The 17851-nt window shown below is 46.8% G+C and overlaps 1 protein-coding gene across 3 annotated transcripts in view; it reads right to left on the bottom strand.

Moving 5' to 3' along the window:
- STMN1 (stathmin 1) overlaps positions 1-17851 on the bottom strand; it is a 45623-nt gene that overhangs the window by 8393 nt on the left and 19379 nt on the right. The window contains exon 1 of one of the 3 annotated variants that reach the window (XM_081086619.1): positions 11720-12072. The exons of 1 other annotated variant lie outside the window; for it this stretch is intronic. The gene's annotated coding sequence lies outside the window, so the exon portion shown is untranslated. Of the gene's footprint in view, positions 1-11506; positions 12073-17851 lie in introns of those variants that run through there. One more of the 3 variants, XM_081086618.1, reaches the window with a different exon arrangement.

The raw sequence follows: 17851 nt of genomic DNA, 5'->3' as shown, positions 1-17851 counted from the left end.
TTAAAGCATTTACATCGCTTCCCCCCACCTTTTCTTTCTCCTTAGAGCAGATGTCTATTTCCATGGAAACCATAGCTAGCAAGAAGATGTCAGAACTCATGTAGATTTCTAATCCTTGTTAACGATGCCACTTAGCTTCTGGGTTTGTTGTTAGATGCCTGGTCCTGCCAGTTTGGTGACAAGGATTTCCGGAGAGCCTCACTGTTGCTTGGGGGGGACTGAGGAGGCTGGGATAAGGTTTCCCCTAGAATGATCCCAAGAATAAAAAGGTGCTGGTGCAGTGGGACGATGCCTGTTTTTAGGGTAGGGTTGTCTTTCTGAGAGCCAGATCAGAGCTATCTATTGTTAGCTCTTAGGGGTGTTCATATATGAGCCCTGGAATAGGAAGGGCTGTCAACTATAAGGAGACAAAACAGTTTTGCCACTTCACCATGGAGAGGGACAGAGCTCCCTTCTTGGACGCTTCCTAAAACTAACTCAAAACCCAGTCCCCCCTGAAGTCGCAGCACGAAGTGAATGCTCACATCTTGGCTCTGCCTCTCTTTCCCCATGAGAATTGCTTTTGCCTCTGCTCAGATGGTTTGGTCGGATTGCACTGGAGCTGGCTGGAACTGGATCAGCACAGAGTGAAGTCAAGATAGGGCAGCCATCCAGCTTATTTGATCTGTGTAGACAGCTACAGGGGAGCACTTCAGGCTTCAAAGTCCAGAAGGGATGTCTACACGGATCAGTCGCGCCGGGGCGGTTGTCAGATCTCCTCTGTTCTCACGGAGCACCGGCAGCCTTTGTCCATTGTTGGTGCTGAGGCTGCAGGGGTTGTCTCCCACATAGGCCCGCTCCACCTCGCTTACAGGGCCTGTCCTTGGCAGAAGGGTGTCGTGGGAGAGGCTTTCTCCTTGTCCCCAGCCTCTCTGTTCCCTTTGTCCCCTAACATTGTGCTCTAACACTCCCCTCCCTGTTCAGATGCCGTCTGGGAAGCTGCCGTTTCACACGCTTGGCTCCCTCACTGGAGTAGTACGTCCAAGAAGGCAGGGGCTGTATCTTTGTCGTGATATCCCTAGGGCCCAGATCCAGGCCTAGTCCAGGACGGTGGGGCCTGGACATTGCAGTTGACTTTAGACAAGAACAACTCTCACCCTCAGATTCCTCTTCTGTGATGCCCGAGGATTATAATGAGACTGTGTACATGAAAGTACTCAGCACAGTGCCTCTCAAAGGACCTGATCTGGTCTGTGTAGACAGCTACAGGAGTGCCTAACGCTTGCTAACTATTATTGCTAAAGAAGTTTTTGGATTGCTATAGGTTATTGAATGAATGAATGAATATCAGACTTTCACCCTTTGGTGGGAATCATAGTCACTGGGTTAACTCTTCCCATGGGGTATTTTACAAATTTCAATTCCTTTAACATTTTGAATAGATAATACATTCACATAATTTAAAAATAAAGTATGGAAAGTCCTTCTCCCTTCTCTAGTCCACCTGCCAAATTTGATACCTCCCCCTCCCCCAGCATAACCATTGTTCTCTTCCTGTTATCCTAAAGTTTCTTTATAGGTACACAAGCAAATGTGTAGATATGTGTTCTTCCCTTCTAAAACACGAATGGTCGTCTACTGTAACTATGTTGCACTTAGGATTTTTTCACTCAACAATACATGTGAGGAATCCTTTCATACAGAGATCTGTTCATAGATCAAGCACTGCCTTGATCTGGGATTCACTGTATGAATGACTGTTCCATAATCTAACCCTGTCTATGATTTTTAAGTTGTTCCAAATTATTTGCTATTTCAAACAATGCAGGAATAAATATAACCTTGTATATAGAGCATTTTCCACGTGGGTGAGTATATCTGCAAGATATATTCCTCCACTATATATATTGCAAGGTCAAAGGGCAAACGCATTTGTAATTTGAATAATGCTAAATTGCCTTCCATAGGAGTTGTACCAGTTCAACACCCACAATGAATTACCTCAATTCATTCAAAAATAATGGTTTGAAAGGCTTTGTCCCTAGACATTTCAGGCATCAGGGAAAAGGAGGGGGAGGACTAGAAATCCCAAGAAAGAGGTGGCTGTCAGTTCTGTCTATATTAATAACTCCTATAAATACTTGACAAGCAGCTGCTGATCTCTGAACAGAGCTGATGTCTGCACTGTAGCAGTTGTCTCCATCAGTCTGTCGGTTTAGAAGTGTCTGTAGGTGTTGCTATGAGATTGGAAGCTTTTTGAGGGCAGGGTCTTTCTCAGAGCTTTATCCCACTCCCTTCCTCCTGATGCCTGGTACAATGCCTGACATATAACTTAATTAATTCTAAGACGTATTTCCCCCACATTTCTGTACCTTTGAAATCAGTTGTATCTCATAGTCAATAAATAACGTCATCATTATTGACAGGATATTTTCTTAGTGGTACATAAAACTGGTATGTCTTAAAATTCAATGTCATTTTGAGTCAGTGAAATATGGTAAACACATATTACATGTGTGAGTGGAATGAGGTCAAGATGTCACTGCCCCTGCCAGTCTTCCCACTCCATGTTCTAACCCTCATCCCTCTTATCAAAGTCCATGCCTTCTTCTGATGATTCTTTTTATGGGGATGACTCCCTTTTGTTTCTTGGGTTCTTATTTCTCTCCTGAACTCCAAAACCACACTATTTCTAAATCCTAAAGGACATCTCCTCATGGATGCCCCTACCCCATAAGGCCCTCAAATTCCATATGAGTCACATTGAACTGCCATCTTCCCACCGACAACATCTAGGGTTTCCCATTCAGCTAGTGGCTTTGCTGGACTCTTGCCCTCCATGTTTAAAACTTTGGTCAGACTCAACTCTTCCCTCTTTCTCACCCTCCATGCCTTCAATTATAGAAACTTAGCATTTTTCTAGTAGAATGGAACCTTTAAAATGATAATAGCTACAAGAAGAACAATGCTGGAGAACTCATACTTCCTGATTTCAACACTTAATACAATGCTGCAAGGATCAAAATAATGTGGTACTGGCATAAGACAGACATATAGATCAATGAATAAAATAGAGAGCCAAGAAAGAAACCCTTGCCTATATGGTCCAATGATTTTGACAAGGATGCCAATACCATTAAATGGGGAAAGGACGGTCTTTTCAACAAATGATATTGGGAAAACTGGATATCCTCATGTAAAAGAATGAAGTTGGCCTGGCTGGTATGGCTCAGCAGTTAACATTGAACCAGGAGGTCATGGTTCAATTCCTGGTCAGGGCACATGCCCGGGTTGCAGGCTCAACCCCCAGTAGGGGGCATGCAGGAGGCAATGATTCTCTCTACTCATGGATGTTTCTATCTCACTTTCCCTCTCCCCTCCTCTCTGAAATCAATATATATATATATATATATATATATATATATATATATATATATATTTAAAAAGAAATTCCAATTCAAAAATGGGCAAAGGACTTGAATAGACATTTTCCAAAGAAGACATACAAATAGCTAATAAGTACATTAAAAGATGCTCAGCATCACTAACATTAGGTAAATACAAATAAAAACCACAATGAGATAACACCTCACATCCATTATGATGGCTATACAAAAATATCAAGTGTTGTAGAGGCTGTGGAGAAATTGGAACCCTTGTGTACTGTTGGCAGGAATGTACAGCCAATGTGGAAAACTGTATGGAGAGTCCTCAAAAAATTGAAAATAGAATCCCACGTGATCCCACAATTCCATGTCTGGGTATACAGCCAACATAACTGAAAGCAGAGTTTTGAAGAGACATTTGCACAACATGTTCACAGCGGCATTATTCACAACAGCTGAAATGTAGAAGTCACTTAAATATCATTGACGGATACACAGAGAAGCAAAATGTGGTAGATACATACAATGGAATATTACTCAGCCTTAAAAAGGAAGGAAATTCTGACACATGCTACAACATGCATGAATCTTGAGGATATTATGCTAAGTGAACTAAGCTAGTCACAAAAAGACAAATACTGTATGAGTCCACATATGTGAGATACTTAGTCAAAATCAGAGAGCCGTAGCTGGGTAGCTTAGTTGGTTAGAACATTGTCCTGATATGCCAAGGTTGTGGGTTCAATCTCCAGTCAGGTCACATACAAGAAGCAACTAATGAATGCATAAATAAGTGGAACAACAAACCAATCTCTCTCTCTCTCTCTCTCTCTCTCTCTCTCTCTCTCTCTCTCTCAACAACAACAAATAAACATTTTAAAAAATCACAGAAATAGAAAGTACGATAGTGGTTGCCAGGAGCTGGGGAGAGGGACAGATAGGAAGTTAGTGTTTAATGGGAATTGAGTTTTTAGTTTCACAAGATGAAAGTGTTATGGAGACGGATGGTGACTATTAAATACATTGTGAGTGTGTTTAATACCACTGGACTGAATACTTAAAAATGTTATTTTTTAAAAGTAAAAATTTTGTTAAGATGGCATATTTTATCACAATAAAAATGATTGAAAAAAAGATAATAGCTAACATGCTAATACATGCTCATAGAATGTTTACCATGCAGCAGGCACTCCACATGTAATAACTCATTTAGTCCTCATTAACAATCTTATGAGCTATTATTAGCCTAATTATAAAGGTGAGGAAACAAGGATGACCAACCTTCACAGTTTGCCTGGGGCTGAGGGCTTTTTCTGTGATGCAGGATTTCCAGTGCTAAAACTGGGAAAGTCCCAGGCAAACCCAGATGAGCTGGCCACCCTAATGGAAACTGAGGCACAGAGACAGTGTCTTCTGTAGACTTGTCAAATAGCGTCCTGGCCCTAGACCCTGCACTTTGAAGGGCTGTGTTCTCCCTGCCCTTCCTCCTCCAGCTGTGCCCCTTCTCACAGGCAAGGCATCCCCCGAGGATCCAATTCAGGACGCCACCTTGCATGTGGCAGCCGTCTCCTTAACCAGTGACATTTATTTTAATACGGAGGCTGAAGGTGATTGCTTCCTATTGTTTCTTCCAATGCACCTTTTCCAAATAATCAAAACGTGAGCAAGAAAAATGATGTGGGGGATGGTCAGGTCAGAGCACTCATCCTCTGCTGGGCTTCTGGGGGTTAGGAGGGTGGTTTTCATTTGAGATCTAGTCCTTTTTTCGAATGGGCACTGGTGGGCCTAAAAACAGCCCGGCTGGTGTGGCTCAGTGGTTGAGCATTGATCTATGAACCCAGAGGTCATGGTTCGATTCCCCGTTAGGGCACATGCCCAGGTTGCAAGCTCAATCCTCAGTGGGGGCGTGCAGGAGGCAGCTGATCAATGATTTCTCTAATCATTGATCTCTCTTTCTCTCTCCCCCCCCCCTCGCCTTCCTCTCTGAAATGAATAAAAATAAAAATTAAAAAAAATCTATTTATTTAAAACAAAAATGAGGAGGGGTCTTATCAGTTACTTTTAATTCAATAAATTTCTGGGTCATTCCATAGCCCATTTTCCCATGGCCTGGCATGGGAACACATTCCCAGTACTCACAAAACTCCAAGCAGTTGGCACTCATCAACAATCTTAGCAATTCAGTGAGAACAGAGGTTACAGCTATCACAGGAAGTCGAAACTAAGACTGCTGAAATCACACCCAGTCCGAGGCGGGGGGAAGTATACACTGAGTAGAATTCAAGCCTGGAAGGTGGGGGTGGCTGGGGTGTCAGGCAGAGAAAGGTGGGATGCTGTGTAAGAGGAAATACACGAGGGGAAGAAAAGATGTGTCACTGGACTTCAGGGTTCATTTACAGACCTTCGGGGGCTTATGGCTAAGCCCTTGCATCAGTCAGTATGCATCAGCACTGCGGGGCATTCGCAGACCCACTGGATTTCCACAGCAGCCTTCTAATTGGTCCCTTCCCTCCATTTCCAACATGGGCACCTGCCAACTCAAATCCCTGGAGAGTGCAGGCCCCATTTAAGCGGGAGGAGGGGCTGGATTACTTTTTTTGGGCTGCCTCGATAAAGTACCACTAACTGGGTGGTTTAGCCGACAGAAATTTATTGTCTCCCAGTTCTGGGGGTCAGAAGTCCAAAACCAAGGTGACAGCAGGGCTGGCTCCTTCTGAGGGCTGTGAGGGAGAATCTGCCGTGCTTCCCTTCCGGCTTCCGGTAGCCTCATTGGTTCCTTGGCTTGCAGACCGCATTCACCCCACATCTTCTCATCGTCTCCCCTCTATGTGTGTCTGTCTCTGTGTCCAAATTTCCCCCTTTTATAAGGACACCAGGCATATTGGATTAAGGCCCACCCTGACGATCTCACCTTAACTTGATCATCTGCAAAGATGCAGTCTACCTATATAAAACCCTAATATGCAAATCGACCTAACGGCAGAATGACAGGTTGAACGACCGGTCACTATGATGAGCACTGACCACCAGGGGGCAGACGCTCAACGCAGGAGCTGCCCCCAGCTCGCAGGCCCCGACTGGCAGTGGTGGGCAGCACCAGGCGAGCCAAGGCGGGTGTGAGTGGGGGTTCCTTCCCGATCACCCCACCAGTCGCCCTACAGATCAGCCCTGATCGCCAGACAGGCCTAGGGGCCCTACCCGTGCACAAATTTCATGCACTGGGCCTCTAGTTTACAAATAAGGTCACATTCATGGGTACAGGGGGTCAGGACTTCAGCATCTATTGGGAAGACACAATTCAATCCGTAGAAGGGGCTCCCATTTAGCTTTGTCTGATGGCTCTCAGGGAACAATGTGTGTCCAGAGAAGCTGGAATTTAGTATTTCCTATGAACTCTTCTGATTTTTAAATATTGGCATCTAGCATGGCACACAAGGCCCTCCATAATTCTTTTTATTTCCTTTTTAAATATATTTCTTATTGTTGATAGTATCATAGTGTATGCATTATTCTGCAACTTTCTGTGCTTGCTTAGTAGATTTTGAGCTCTATCCATGTCCCTGCATCTAGAGATCTAACTTACTCCTTCTAACAGCGATATGGTGACCCACCATGAATATAAACGCTATTTTATTTAAACTTGCCCTGTTGATGGCCACTGAGCTGTTTTCAGTGGTGATTAGTTATGGTCCCGCAATGGGCAGCCTCCTGTAATGCAGGTGCAAGTATTTCCCCAGGGTAGAAGCCGAGAGAATTGTCAGGGCACAGGGTATGAATGCCTTCAGCTTCCCTAGACAAGGACAAATTGAGAGCCTCCATTTCCCCGCAACCTTACCAACGCTTGACGTGGTCTGATTTTACTGCTCCTTACATCTTTACATCTGAGAAGGCTGAGGTCTGCGTTTGTACCGCTTCATCACAGCCACAGAGCAGGTTCAGGGCCAAGTGTAAGCACCCGATCAGCTGGTTCCCCCAGCACAATCTTGGCACCACACCCTGGGGTCCCTGTAGGCCGCCCTGGAAAACCACGGAAAGACCCGGTGAGTGCGAGGGGCTGGGGCGGCGGCGAAGAGGGAGTGGCTGCAGTTCTCCAATATGGTGATTACACTGTGAGTGGAAACGACTCCAGATCCTCCCAGAAAATGGCTCCGCCGAGCCGCACCGATCTGCTCGCCCACCCGAGGCAGTTTGCACCTGCGGCTCCCACAGCGACACGGGAGCTGATTGGCTCTCCCCGCCCCGACACGGCGGGAACACAATGGCGGCCCCGCCGCGGGTTTGCAGCGGGCGGCTCTGCTCCGGGAGAAGGGGGACGCCGAGCCTCGCTGGGCTGTGGGTGCGGAGCGCACGGTGGCCAGGGCCACCTCCTGCCGCTGGCCGGGCCCTGCAGCCAGAAAGCGGCGCTAAGATGTCACGCGGACCTCCCCGGCCAGCGCCCCCCGCCGCGCCCGCAGCTCGGAAACGCAGGGTGGACCAGGGAGGGGGAACGGGAGGCTGGCTGGTCGGCGCTCCGCACACCCGTCTCCACCAGGGAGCCAGCTCCTCTGCAGGGGCCTCCGCGGGGGGCGAAGAGTGAACTCTGCTTGGGCTCCTCCAGGGGCATAAGGTGAATGCGGGTGAGGCCCTGACCCCCGCCTCGGCCCCCCCAGGGCCAGTCCTGGTGTGGAATGTTCTCCCCCAGCAGCTGGTGGCCAGCTTTCCATCTTCCTCTTCAAGGCAGGAAAGCCGTGGGAGACTTTGGGGGGAAGAACAAAGCTGGCTCCCGCCAGCCTACCTTCCAGAGCCTGGAAGGCCGGCTCCCTTCCTCTCAGTTGGGATTACTTGGAGGGCCAGCATTTTTTTTCTTAAACATTTTTCTTTCTCAGCTACCACCTTTTGAGCCCTTGGTGTATGATCTCATTTCCTCCTCAGGGCAACTCCAAGATACGACAGGCTCAGCAAGGACAAGCAATTCCCCAAGGTCACACATATATAGTGGCAAAAGTGGGTTAGGACATCCTCCCAGATGCTGTGTTTTATTTAACAGTTGTTTTTTTAATTAACTATTTGCTCACTTTTGGTAATCTTTCACAGATCCTTTTGAAAAAATGACCATTGGGAACAAACACTGCAAACATCACCATATTATTTTTGAATCGTGGGAGGAGTAATTGGTGTATTGCTGGTGAGTGTAAGTAGGTAACACTTCTGGAAAGCAGTTTAGCCATTTGAATCAAGAACAACAAAACTACCCATCCCCTTTAATGAGGAAATGGTCACCCTCTAAGGCAGCGGTTCTCAACCTGTGGGTCGCAACCCCTTTGGGGGTCGAACGACGCTTTCACAGGGGTTGCCTAAGACCATCGGAAAACACATATATAATTACATATTGTTTTTGTGATTAGTCACTATGCTTTAATTATGTTCAATTTGTAACAATGAAATTGGGGGTCACCACACCATGAGGAACTGTATTAAAGGGTCGCGGCATTAGGAAGGTTGAGAACCACTGCCTAAGGAGACAGCAGTAGCTACCGGCATGTGAAATGCACACTCCCTGGGGCCCAGCAATTCCACAGGAAGGAATCCTTTCTACAGATGGCTGCCTTAGCACATGGACACAATGGTAAAGACACTCACCACTGCACTGCCCAAATAGCAAAGGATAGGAAACAACCTCAAAATGTTTCAATAGGATTATGATAAATCCACTTAAAGAAATTCTATTTTACATATACATATTTTTATTGATTTCAGAGAGGAGTGGAGAGAGGGAGAGAGACACAGAAACATCAATGATAAGAGAGACTCACTGATCTGCTGCCTCCTGCACACCCCACACTAGGGATCGAACCCGCAACCCGGGCATGTGCCCTGACCAGGAGTCAAACCGTGACCTCCTGGTTCATAGGTGGATGTTGGCTGGGCTATAGAAATTCTATATAAATATTTCTAGAAAATGAGGCAGTTCTATTTTTTTATATAAGGAGTAATCATCAAAAATATTAAGTGAAAAGGGAAAAGCATAAAGTATGTATCTGATGTGCTCCTATTTCTATATGAAAAAATGAACGTATGTTTATGTATGTGTGTATTCATTTTTTGGTCTTTTTCCTAATAAAAATACACAAGAAACCAAGTAATGGTGTTGCCTTTGAATCGCTTCACGCTTTGCTGCCTCCTGGATTAGTATTGGTCTTAAGGAGGAAAATCACAGCTAAGTCAGAGAAAGACATTTTTTTCATTTTATAACCTTTGGAATTTTGTACCCTGTGAACATATTAGCAATTTAAAAAAATAGATTCACTAAAATCCTACCTCTAGACCCAGTAACTCTCCTTTTTGGGAATCTAGCTTAAGGAAATTACAAAGATTTATACAAAAAAAAAAATTCACTGGGATATAAGAAAATGTAAGCAACTTAAAAATCCAACAACAGGGGAATAGCTAAGAAAATTATGGTAAGTACATATAATACCTATCATGAAATAATAAAACGGACACTTACAAAAATACCTTAGTAACATAGAAAAATGCTTATAACATTAAGTAAAAAATAAAGAGCTGGATAGAGAATTATCTGTGCATTATAATCCGAACACGGTGACAACAGCAGCAGAGAGAATAATTGGAAGGAAACACGCCAAAGAGTACACGGTCATGGCCACTGGGTGCAGGGATTGTGAGTGATCTTATCTCCCCTGTATAGCTTTCTACACTTTCCGCTTTTTATTTTTTTGTAATGGCCACCCATGTCTTGGACAATTTTTTAAAGAAAAAACTTAAAAATAAATTCCCATGGTATTTAAACACATTAAAGATCTACAGACATATTAACTCAGCGATTGTACTTTCAGAAATAAACCCTGTAGAAATAGATGCACAAGGGCTCAGAGCATTATTCATAACGAAAGGTTGTAAACGATTCAGGTGTCTATGAGAGGAAACCATTTATGTAAGTACAGAACACCCAAAAATGTAGACAATTAAGCAACAGTTATGGACAATGGGGTAGGTATGTCAACATGGAAAAAATCTACAGGGTAACATTATTGTGGTGAGAAAAGCTACCTGCAGAACAATGAGTGTGTATGGTTGCATGTATGCTAAAGCAAGAAAAGCTGAATGCCTAGAGAACATGAAATTGTTAACAATAGCTGTCTCTGGTGAAAGGGAAAGACTAGAAGACTACTTTTGCTTTTAACTACATTTATCTGTGGCGTTCCCATCATTTATAAAAATTTATTCTCATATCATTTGTGTAATTAAAATAATAATAATAATAATAATAATAATAATAATAATAATGGGGGAGTATAAGCCTAGAGGAAGATCTGAAAAGATTCACAACAATATTACCAGTAGTTCCAGCAGGAATAAGGGATTGGGACACTTTATCCATTTACTTTATATTAAGTCATAATTAAAACAACATTAAAAGCCCGGCTGGTGGGCCGGAGCCTCTGCTTTTCCCCAGCTCCACTGGCCCTCTCCCTTAGGGCTCCGTTCTCTCAGGTAACCATCTGCTCACGTGCACGGCCCAGGAGCGCAAAGCCCCAGACAGGACCGGCCTCGCTTCTCCTCTTACCAGAGAGGAGGGAGCCGAGATGCTGAGACAACCTCCTGGCTGCTCTGCTGGGAAAGTGGACTCAGGCGACCTGGATGCCAGGCCCCTTCTCTCCCACCTTCGGTTCCAGAGATAACCCACAGGAGGGGAGGGGAGGGGAGGGCTGCTGCCTCCAGGCCAGCGAGGACAGGGCTTGAAGCCACAAATGAATGGTATCAGTGTAGCATCAAATGAGAACACAATAAACCCCATCATTTGCCGAGTTCCCTCTGGGCTCAGCTTCCAGTTCCTTTCCCAGACAATGGCTGGTCACATCCCCACATGGCCTCTGCCAAGCTTTCCAGAGGGATGGCGAGAGCAAGGGGCCAAATTGGCCTCCAGTGGCCAACACTGCAAGATTCACCTCTAATGGCATGGAGGGAGCCTGGGAACCTCCCAGGGCCCAGGAGCTCATCGCTGGGAGATGTTTGCTCCAAAAGCCGAGCAGCAGGCAGCTGTGGTCGGCTCGGCGGGAGGGCACTGGCCTAGAAGCAGAAAACCTGGGGTTTCAGGAGCCAGTGCTGCCGTGTCTCCCTGTGTGACCCTGGCAACTCACCAGATCCTGTGTCTGGGCGTCAGGGGCAGACAGGAGCTTCTGTGTTTGGGGGAGAAAGGGCGGTGTCAAGCCCCCTCCCCCATCATGGCTGCCTCAGAATCCTGGATGTCGGTGAAGCTGCTGGTCCCTCTTCCCTCGCAGCTGCTGCCTGTCTGTCTCCATGGCAACCAGGCCAAGAGACTGATTTGCCAGGGTCCAGGCTCTGCCGCTTACCTTGGAGCTGGGTTTTAACTTGTCTTTCTGGAAGCCGGTCCACCGACACTCCCAGGAGCCTCTGACAGCATCCCCTTCGCGCTGGTCGGAGGGACGCTGGGCCAGCCAGAAAAGACACACCACTTGTCCTGGATAACCATACCCACTTGTGGAGCCGAAAGACGGGCTCACACCCCATGGCTTTGTAATTACTAATGATTTGTGTTTCAAAGACCCCTGTCCCTCTGACTAGCTGCTCTGGCTGCTCTAGGGATCTGCAAGAACAGATGGCTTAGGGAACAGGCCACATGCAAGGAGGTCCCCAACCTCCCCCTTTCCATGCCCTCAGGCTCCTCACTGCTGTCTGTTGGCTTATGGCTGGGTCCAGAAGTCCTGCTGGAGCCTGTCTGGGTCTAACAAAACTAAAACATAAAAAATCACGATGATCATCTTTCTCAGAAGGTTGTGAGGGTCAGGTAGGCACTCAGAGCTTTACAGGTCTCTGCCTTGGACAGAGTAAAATTTACCTCAGGACCATTTTATTTATTTTTATTTGTTGTTTTTAATCCTCACCCAAGGATATTTTCCCATTGATTTTTAGGATGGAAAACCCTAAAAATCAGTAGGTAAATTAAAGGAGAAAAAAATGGAAGAGAGAGAAACATCCATTGGTTGCCTCCTGCACAAGCCCTGACCAGGGCCAGGGTAGGGGAGGAACCTGCAACCAAGGTACACGCCCTTGACCAGAATAGAACCCAGACCCTTTGGTCTGCAGGTCGAAGCTCTATCAGCTGAGCCAAACCGGCTAGGGCCCCTCAGGGCTGTTTTAAATGGGACAGCTATCTTTCTCTGTTTCTGCTCTGATAACCTGGCTGTAGCTCCCTAGGGGACAGGGATAACATGGCTGCTCTTCCCAGGAGACGGCACACTGCCTTGTGCTCAGCAGGTGCCTTCACGAACACCTCCACAGCACAGAAGTACCTTTATCGACCAAAAATTCTGACTGACGTTAGGAGGCCTGATCCTAGGCCTAGCCCTGCAGCTGACTTGCTGAGCAACGTTGAGCAAGTCACCTTTTCTGGGCCTCAGTCTCCCCATCTGTAAAGTAAGCTGGACTGTGACCTCTAAAGGTTCCTTCTCAGCTCCCACTCTCTCTGGCCAAGGGACAAGTCCACACAGTTCTCCACAGAAGAAACTGCATTAAACTCGGGGTACATTAAAGGGGAAAAAAAATCATGAAATGGCAACTTTGGACCCTAATGTCCCAACTGAAGAGGGCTCAGAGAATAGACAACTAAGATGAAATGCCATCCAAGCGACGAGTTCTGGAAGCGAAGTACCTGCTCCACTGCCAGCCCCTTCTGAGGAAGGTGTCCTGAGTTCTCTCTGCATAAGGTCGCAGAGGGCTGTGATTAAAAGCAATCCTGCTCGGACCTGGGATGGGATGGCCAATGGCTGGCCAACTCCTACCGTGGTGGCTTGACAGAAACCCCTGCCTGATGGAGCAGGTTACACTGGCCAGCAGCCAACCAACACAAGCGGACCCTCTTTCTCTCAGGAACCACCAACAACCAACAAGAGGCGCCTGTGGAAAGGATGGGACGCTGGAGCTGAGACTGTAACCTGAATAGCGCTGCACTGTGTCACCTCATGTAGTCCTGATGACAACCCTACAGGGCAGAAATATTATTATTCCCATTTTACAGATGAGAAAGCTGAGGCTCAGAAAGGCCAAGTGACTGGTCCAGGGTAACACGGCTGAAAAACAGCAGAGTCAGGATTCGCTAGAGGCCGACTCACTTCAGAGCATTTTCTTGCCCTTGTTGCAGCTGGCTCGCAGCTCTCCACCTCCACTGCTGGGAAACCCTTCACGCGACAGAGCCATTTCTGAATGGCTCCAGCTGGGAGGCCAGCTGTCTCGCTCTCTCCCTGTGTTCCTCTTTCTGGGGCCCTTGCCCTTTGTTCCCCAGTTACTCTCAGTTTTCCCAGCAGCAGAATGGGGAGCTTACTTTTCCCCCTAGCCTCTTTCTTTTTATTTTCTATTTTTTATTCCCTAGTCCCTTTCATCATACGTGAGGTCCGCAATGGTGGGTGGCAAGGATTTCTTATCACAAGTGCACAGGGGCTAAGAGAAAAGGGAAAATTCAAAATGATTAAAATAATGAGACAGTCGAAGAACACCTCAGGCTCCAGCTGTCCTCAGGGGAGCCTCGGTCCGAATGGGGACCCAGCCACTGGCTCCCTCCCCAGCTGGGCTGACTCGATTGTCTGTAAAATGATGATAATAGTGTCAACCTTTCTCCTGGGAAGAAGGAGAGCAGGTACGTGGGAGGAGCTAGGCTTGGATGGGAGAGGATTAGAGATGAAAAAGCATGAGTTTCAGGCTGAATTTAGAGCATGACATCATTCCTTTTAGGAGTCAAGAGTCTCTCTTTTTAAAAAAAATTATTTTTTAATCCTCACTCAAGGTTATTTTCCATTGATTTTTAGAGAGAATGGAAGAGAGAGGGAAAGACAGAAAAACATCGATGTGAGAAAAACACATTGATTGGTTGCCTCCTGCACAAGCCCCGACCGGGGTCTGGGCCGGGAAAGAGCCTGCAACCAAAAGGTACGGTGCCCTTGACCTGAATCGAACCCGGGACCATTCGGTCTGCAGGCTGACGCTCTATCCATGGGTCAAACTGGCTAAGACAAGAGTCTCTTTTAACTCATGTTTATGGAACTGCTCTTCGGAGTTCCTTGAATTGCTCTTTTCGCTAATTTTCTACCTCTTATAAAAAAGGGGAGACGTCAGCCCAGAGAGGGCTTAGATTCAAGCCTTCGCAGGAGAAACCGGAGACTCCCAGGCTCCCAAACGCCCTGCTCCACCAAGGGCAGAGGATGGTGGGAACAGAAGGAGGGAGTGTGACAGCGTGGAAGGTGGCTTTCGCTAGCGCTGGGTGTGGGGGGATGTTCAGCGGGGAACAAACAGGTCGTGGTGCTGGCTGCTCACTCTGAGCCAGGGAGGGGCCTCTCAACACCTTTCTGTTCCTTCACTCCCGAGCACGGGCTGCTAACGCAGACACCGTTGTCTGGCATGTGGGCTCCGCAAAGATAAAAATGATATTTAGCAGGAGAGAGAAAAATGTATCCCACTCCCAGCCCAGTTATGATTTAGACGCTGCCGTGGGCGGAATAGCAATGAGCTCCTTATTTTAAGCAAGTGGTGGAGAGATGAAAATAGATCAAGTGTGCTGAACCAATCCGGGTTTTTGCAACCAGTGAACTGGATTGAAGACCACACGGCTACCAGGCAGGGAGGAGAGGGGACCATGAGGGGTCTTTCTTAAAAACAAAAACCCTTTGTTTTCAGAGAGAGGTGTTCATGTTGCTGCAGAGTGACTCCCTTCTCAATACCGGGAGAGAAGGTTTAGACCTCATCTTGCTGCCAGACTCAGGGAAAGGGGGAGACGCCAGCCCCTCCCCTGGGGCCTCTGGGTCCCAGTGAGACCCTCCAGAAATAAGGGAACGCTGGTTTGGATGGACCCTCAAGACAACTGTCCCCATCCTCAGAAGTAGGTACGTTCTCTACCTGCTGAGAATGGAGAAACTAAAGCTCAGTCTAAGAGTTTAGCCCAAGGCCACACAATTAAAAAAACAGTCAGGATCTGAACGTAGCCAGTCTGACCCTGAAACCTGTTTTCTCCACTCTGCCACCGAGGTCTCTGCTCAGTTGTCACTTCTGAGTGAGGCCTTCCCTTATCACCCGAGGTAAACATGCAACCCTCCATCCCTGGCACTCTCTATACCCCAACCCTATTTTATTTATCTCCTAGGTACTTTAAAGCATCTGATAGACTATATTTTATTTGTTTAATTTTTTTCCCCTGAAACCTAGGCTCCATGAGGGCAAAGATTTTTATCCATATATATATATTTTTATTGATTTCAGAGAGGAAGGGAGAGGGAGGGAGAGATAGAAACATCAATGATGAGAGAGAATCGTTGATAGGCTGCCTCCTCTGTATCCCGCACAGTGGGGATCGAGCCTGCAACCCAGGCATGTGGCCTGACCGGGAATCGAACCGGACCTCCTGGTTCATAGGTCGACGCTCAACCACTGAGCCATGCCGGTCGGGCTATCCATGTCCTTAATGCCTAGAACAGTATCTGGAAAACTGATGAGTATTCAGTGAATAACTTCGCCTGCTTTCTGTTGGAAAGCCAAGCACACCTCTTTTAATAAAAAGCAACCCCATGATCCTTGAGAAAACCTAAAGGTTCCAGACTCTGATGGAGTGAAAGTGGGGGCAGACAGACAGTCGACCTGCTTTTTGGTAGGAAGGTCATTTATAGAAGACGGCATCCAAGCTGTCAAAGTGGGTGAGAGGCCGATACGAGGTGCTAGTTCACAAGTGAATTTAGGTGCACAAAGCGATCTGTGAATGAGACAATAAAACAGGTAACCAGAGATGCCGGGGCAGACAGCAGCGCTCCGTCTCCAGGAAGGGCCCACAAAGCCAGTCCCCGGCTCCATCTGGCCGGATCGTGTGCGCCTGTTGGCAGCACCGTTTTCTTCATTGAGGAAGATAACAGAGGGTTGGGGAGATAACACTTCCCTGTAGCACAGGCATCGAATGCACCAGAGAAAAGATTTACAAAGCCTCTTTAAAGCAGTAGTTCTTCCACCCGCCCAAACGTTAACGTGGGGCAAGGTTCTTGACCTCAGTGAGAATTTAATGAGATAATGTATGTATGTAAAACCCTCAGGACAATGTATGTATGTAAAACCCTCAGGCTGGGGAGGGTTGGGGGCAGAAGGGGGGGTAAGAGATCAACCGAAGGACTTGTATGCATGCATATAAGCATAACCAATGGACATAAGACACTGGGGGATAGGGGAAGCCAGGGGAATGTCAAGAAGGGGGAAAAAAAGGAGACATATATAATACTCTTTGTAATACTTTAAGCAATAAAACAAAATTAAAAAACAAACAAACAAACAAAAACCCCTCAGGACAAGATCTGGAACATGGGGGCCACATGATGTCACTATTAAATTGATATCCTCTTCTGAAAATCTGGTAAACATCGCAAACTCTCTCCAGGATAATGGATATTTAACCATACACACGATGTCAGGGGGGCTCTTTTTTAAAAAAAATCATTATTTAATTTTTCAATTACAGTTGACATACAGTACTATATTAGTTTCAGGTATACACCCCAGTGATTAGACATTATATAACTTACTAGGGAATCATCCCAATAAATTTCCCACCCATCTGACACCATACATGGTTATAGAATATTATTGACTATACTAGAGGCTCGGTGCACAAAATTTGTGCATGGGTGGGGTCCCTAGGCCTGGCCTGTGATCAGGGCCTATTGGGGGCAGTCTCACCCAGTCCCGTTGGGTGGAGCTGCTGGGGCTGCAGGCTGAGGCCTGGGGGCCTACCAGCTGCCAGACAGGGCCTGCTGGACGGGGCCAGAGGGACAGGGGAGAGACCGCGGGAGGTTTGCTGGCTGTGGGAGGTTGGCTGTGGGAGCACACTAACCATCAGGGGGCAGCTCTTGCATTGAGCATCTGCCCCCTGGTGGTCAGTGCACATCAGAGCGAGCGGTTGAGTGGCTTTAGCATATCATTATCATATTATGCTTTGGTTGAACCGACAAACGGATGACCGGACACTTAACATATTAGGCTTTTATTATATAGGATTCTCAGGGGAACTCTTCTAGAACCTTCCAGAGGTCCACTGAACCAAAGGTTAGGAACAAGTGCTCTAATGAGGTCAGCTCCCAGCCAACAGGATTTGGCTATCACACACTTAAAGATACAATGTGCTGACTGGAACAGCGGTTAGTAAACCCTGGGAGAGTTACAGAAGCTGTCCCCATGCAAGCCCTGAGGGAAAGGTGCCGTGGCCCAAGAACCTGTCTGTCTACCCCGGGTGACAATGGTTTAGCTCTATGTGGAGATGTGTACAGCAGGCGTTAGCCTGATATTTTGAACATTTGGATTATGTCACTTAATTCCCTGCTCTGACTGATTATAATGTGGCCTCTATCGGTGGAGGGCCCACAGGTCGCTTTACTGGGCAGGTTGGGGAGGTCTGGTCTCCACTGACATTTTTCACTGTAAATTAGTACTCTGGCTTTCTGGCA

This window comes from Myotis nattereri (assembly GCF_964212035.1).
Source record: "Myotis nattereri genome assembly, chromosome: 3".
Classification (NCBI taxonomy): domain Eukaryota; kingdom Metazoa; phylum Chordata; class Mammalia; order Chiroptera; family Vespertilionidae; genus Myotis; species Myotis nattereri.
The sequence above is the reverse complement of the archived record's forward strand: the minus strand, read 5'-3'. Positions and strand labels throughout refer to the sequence as shown.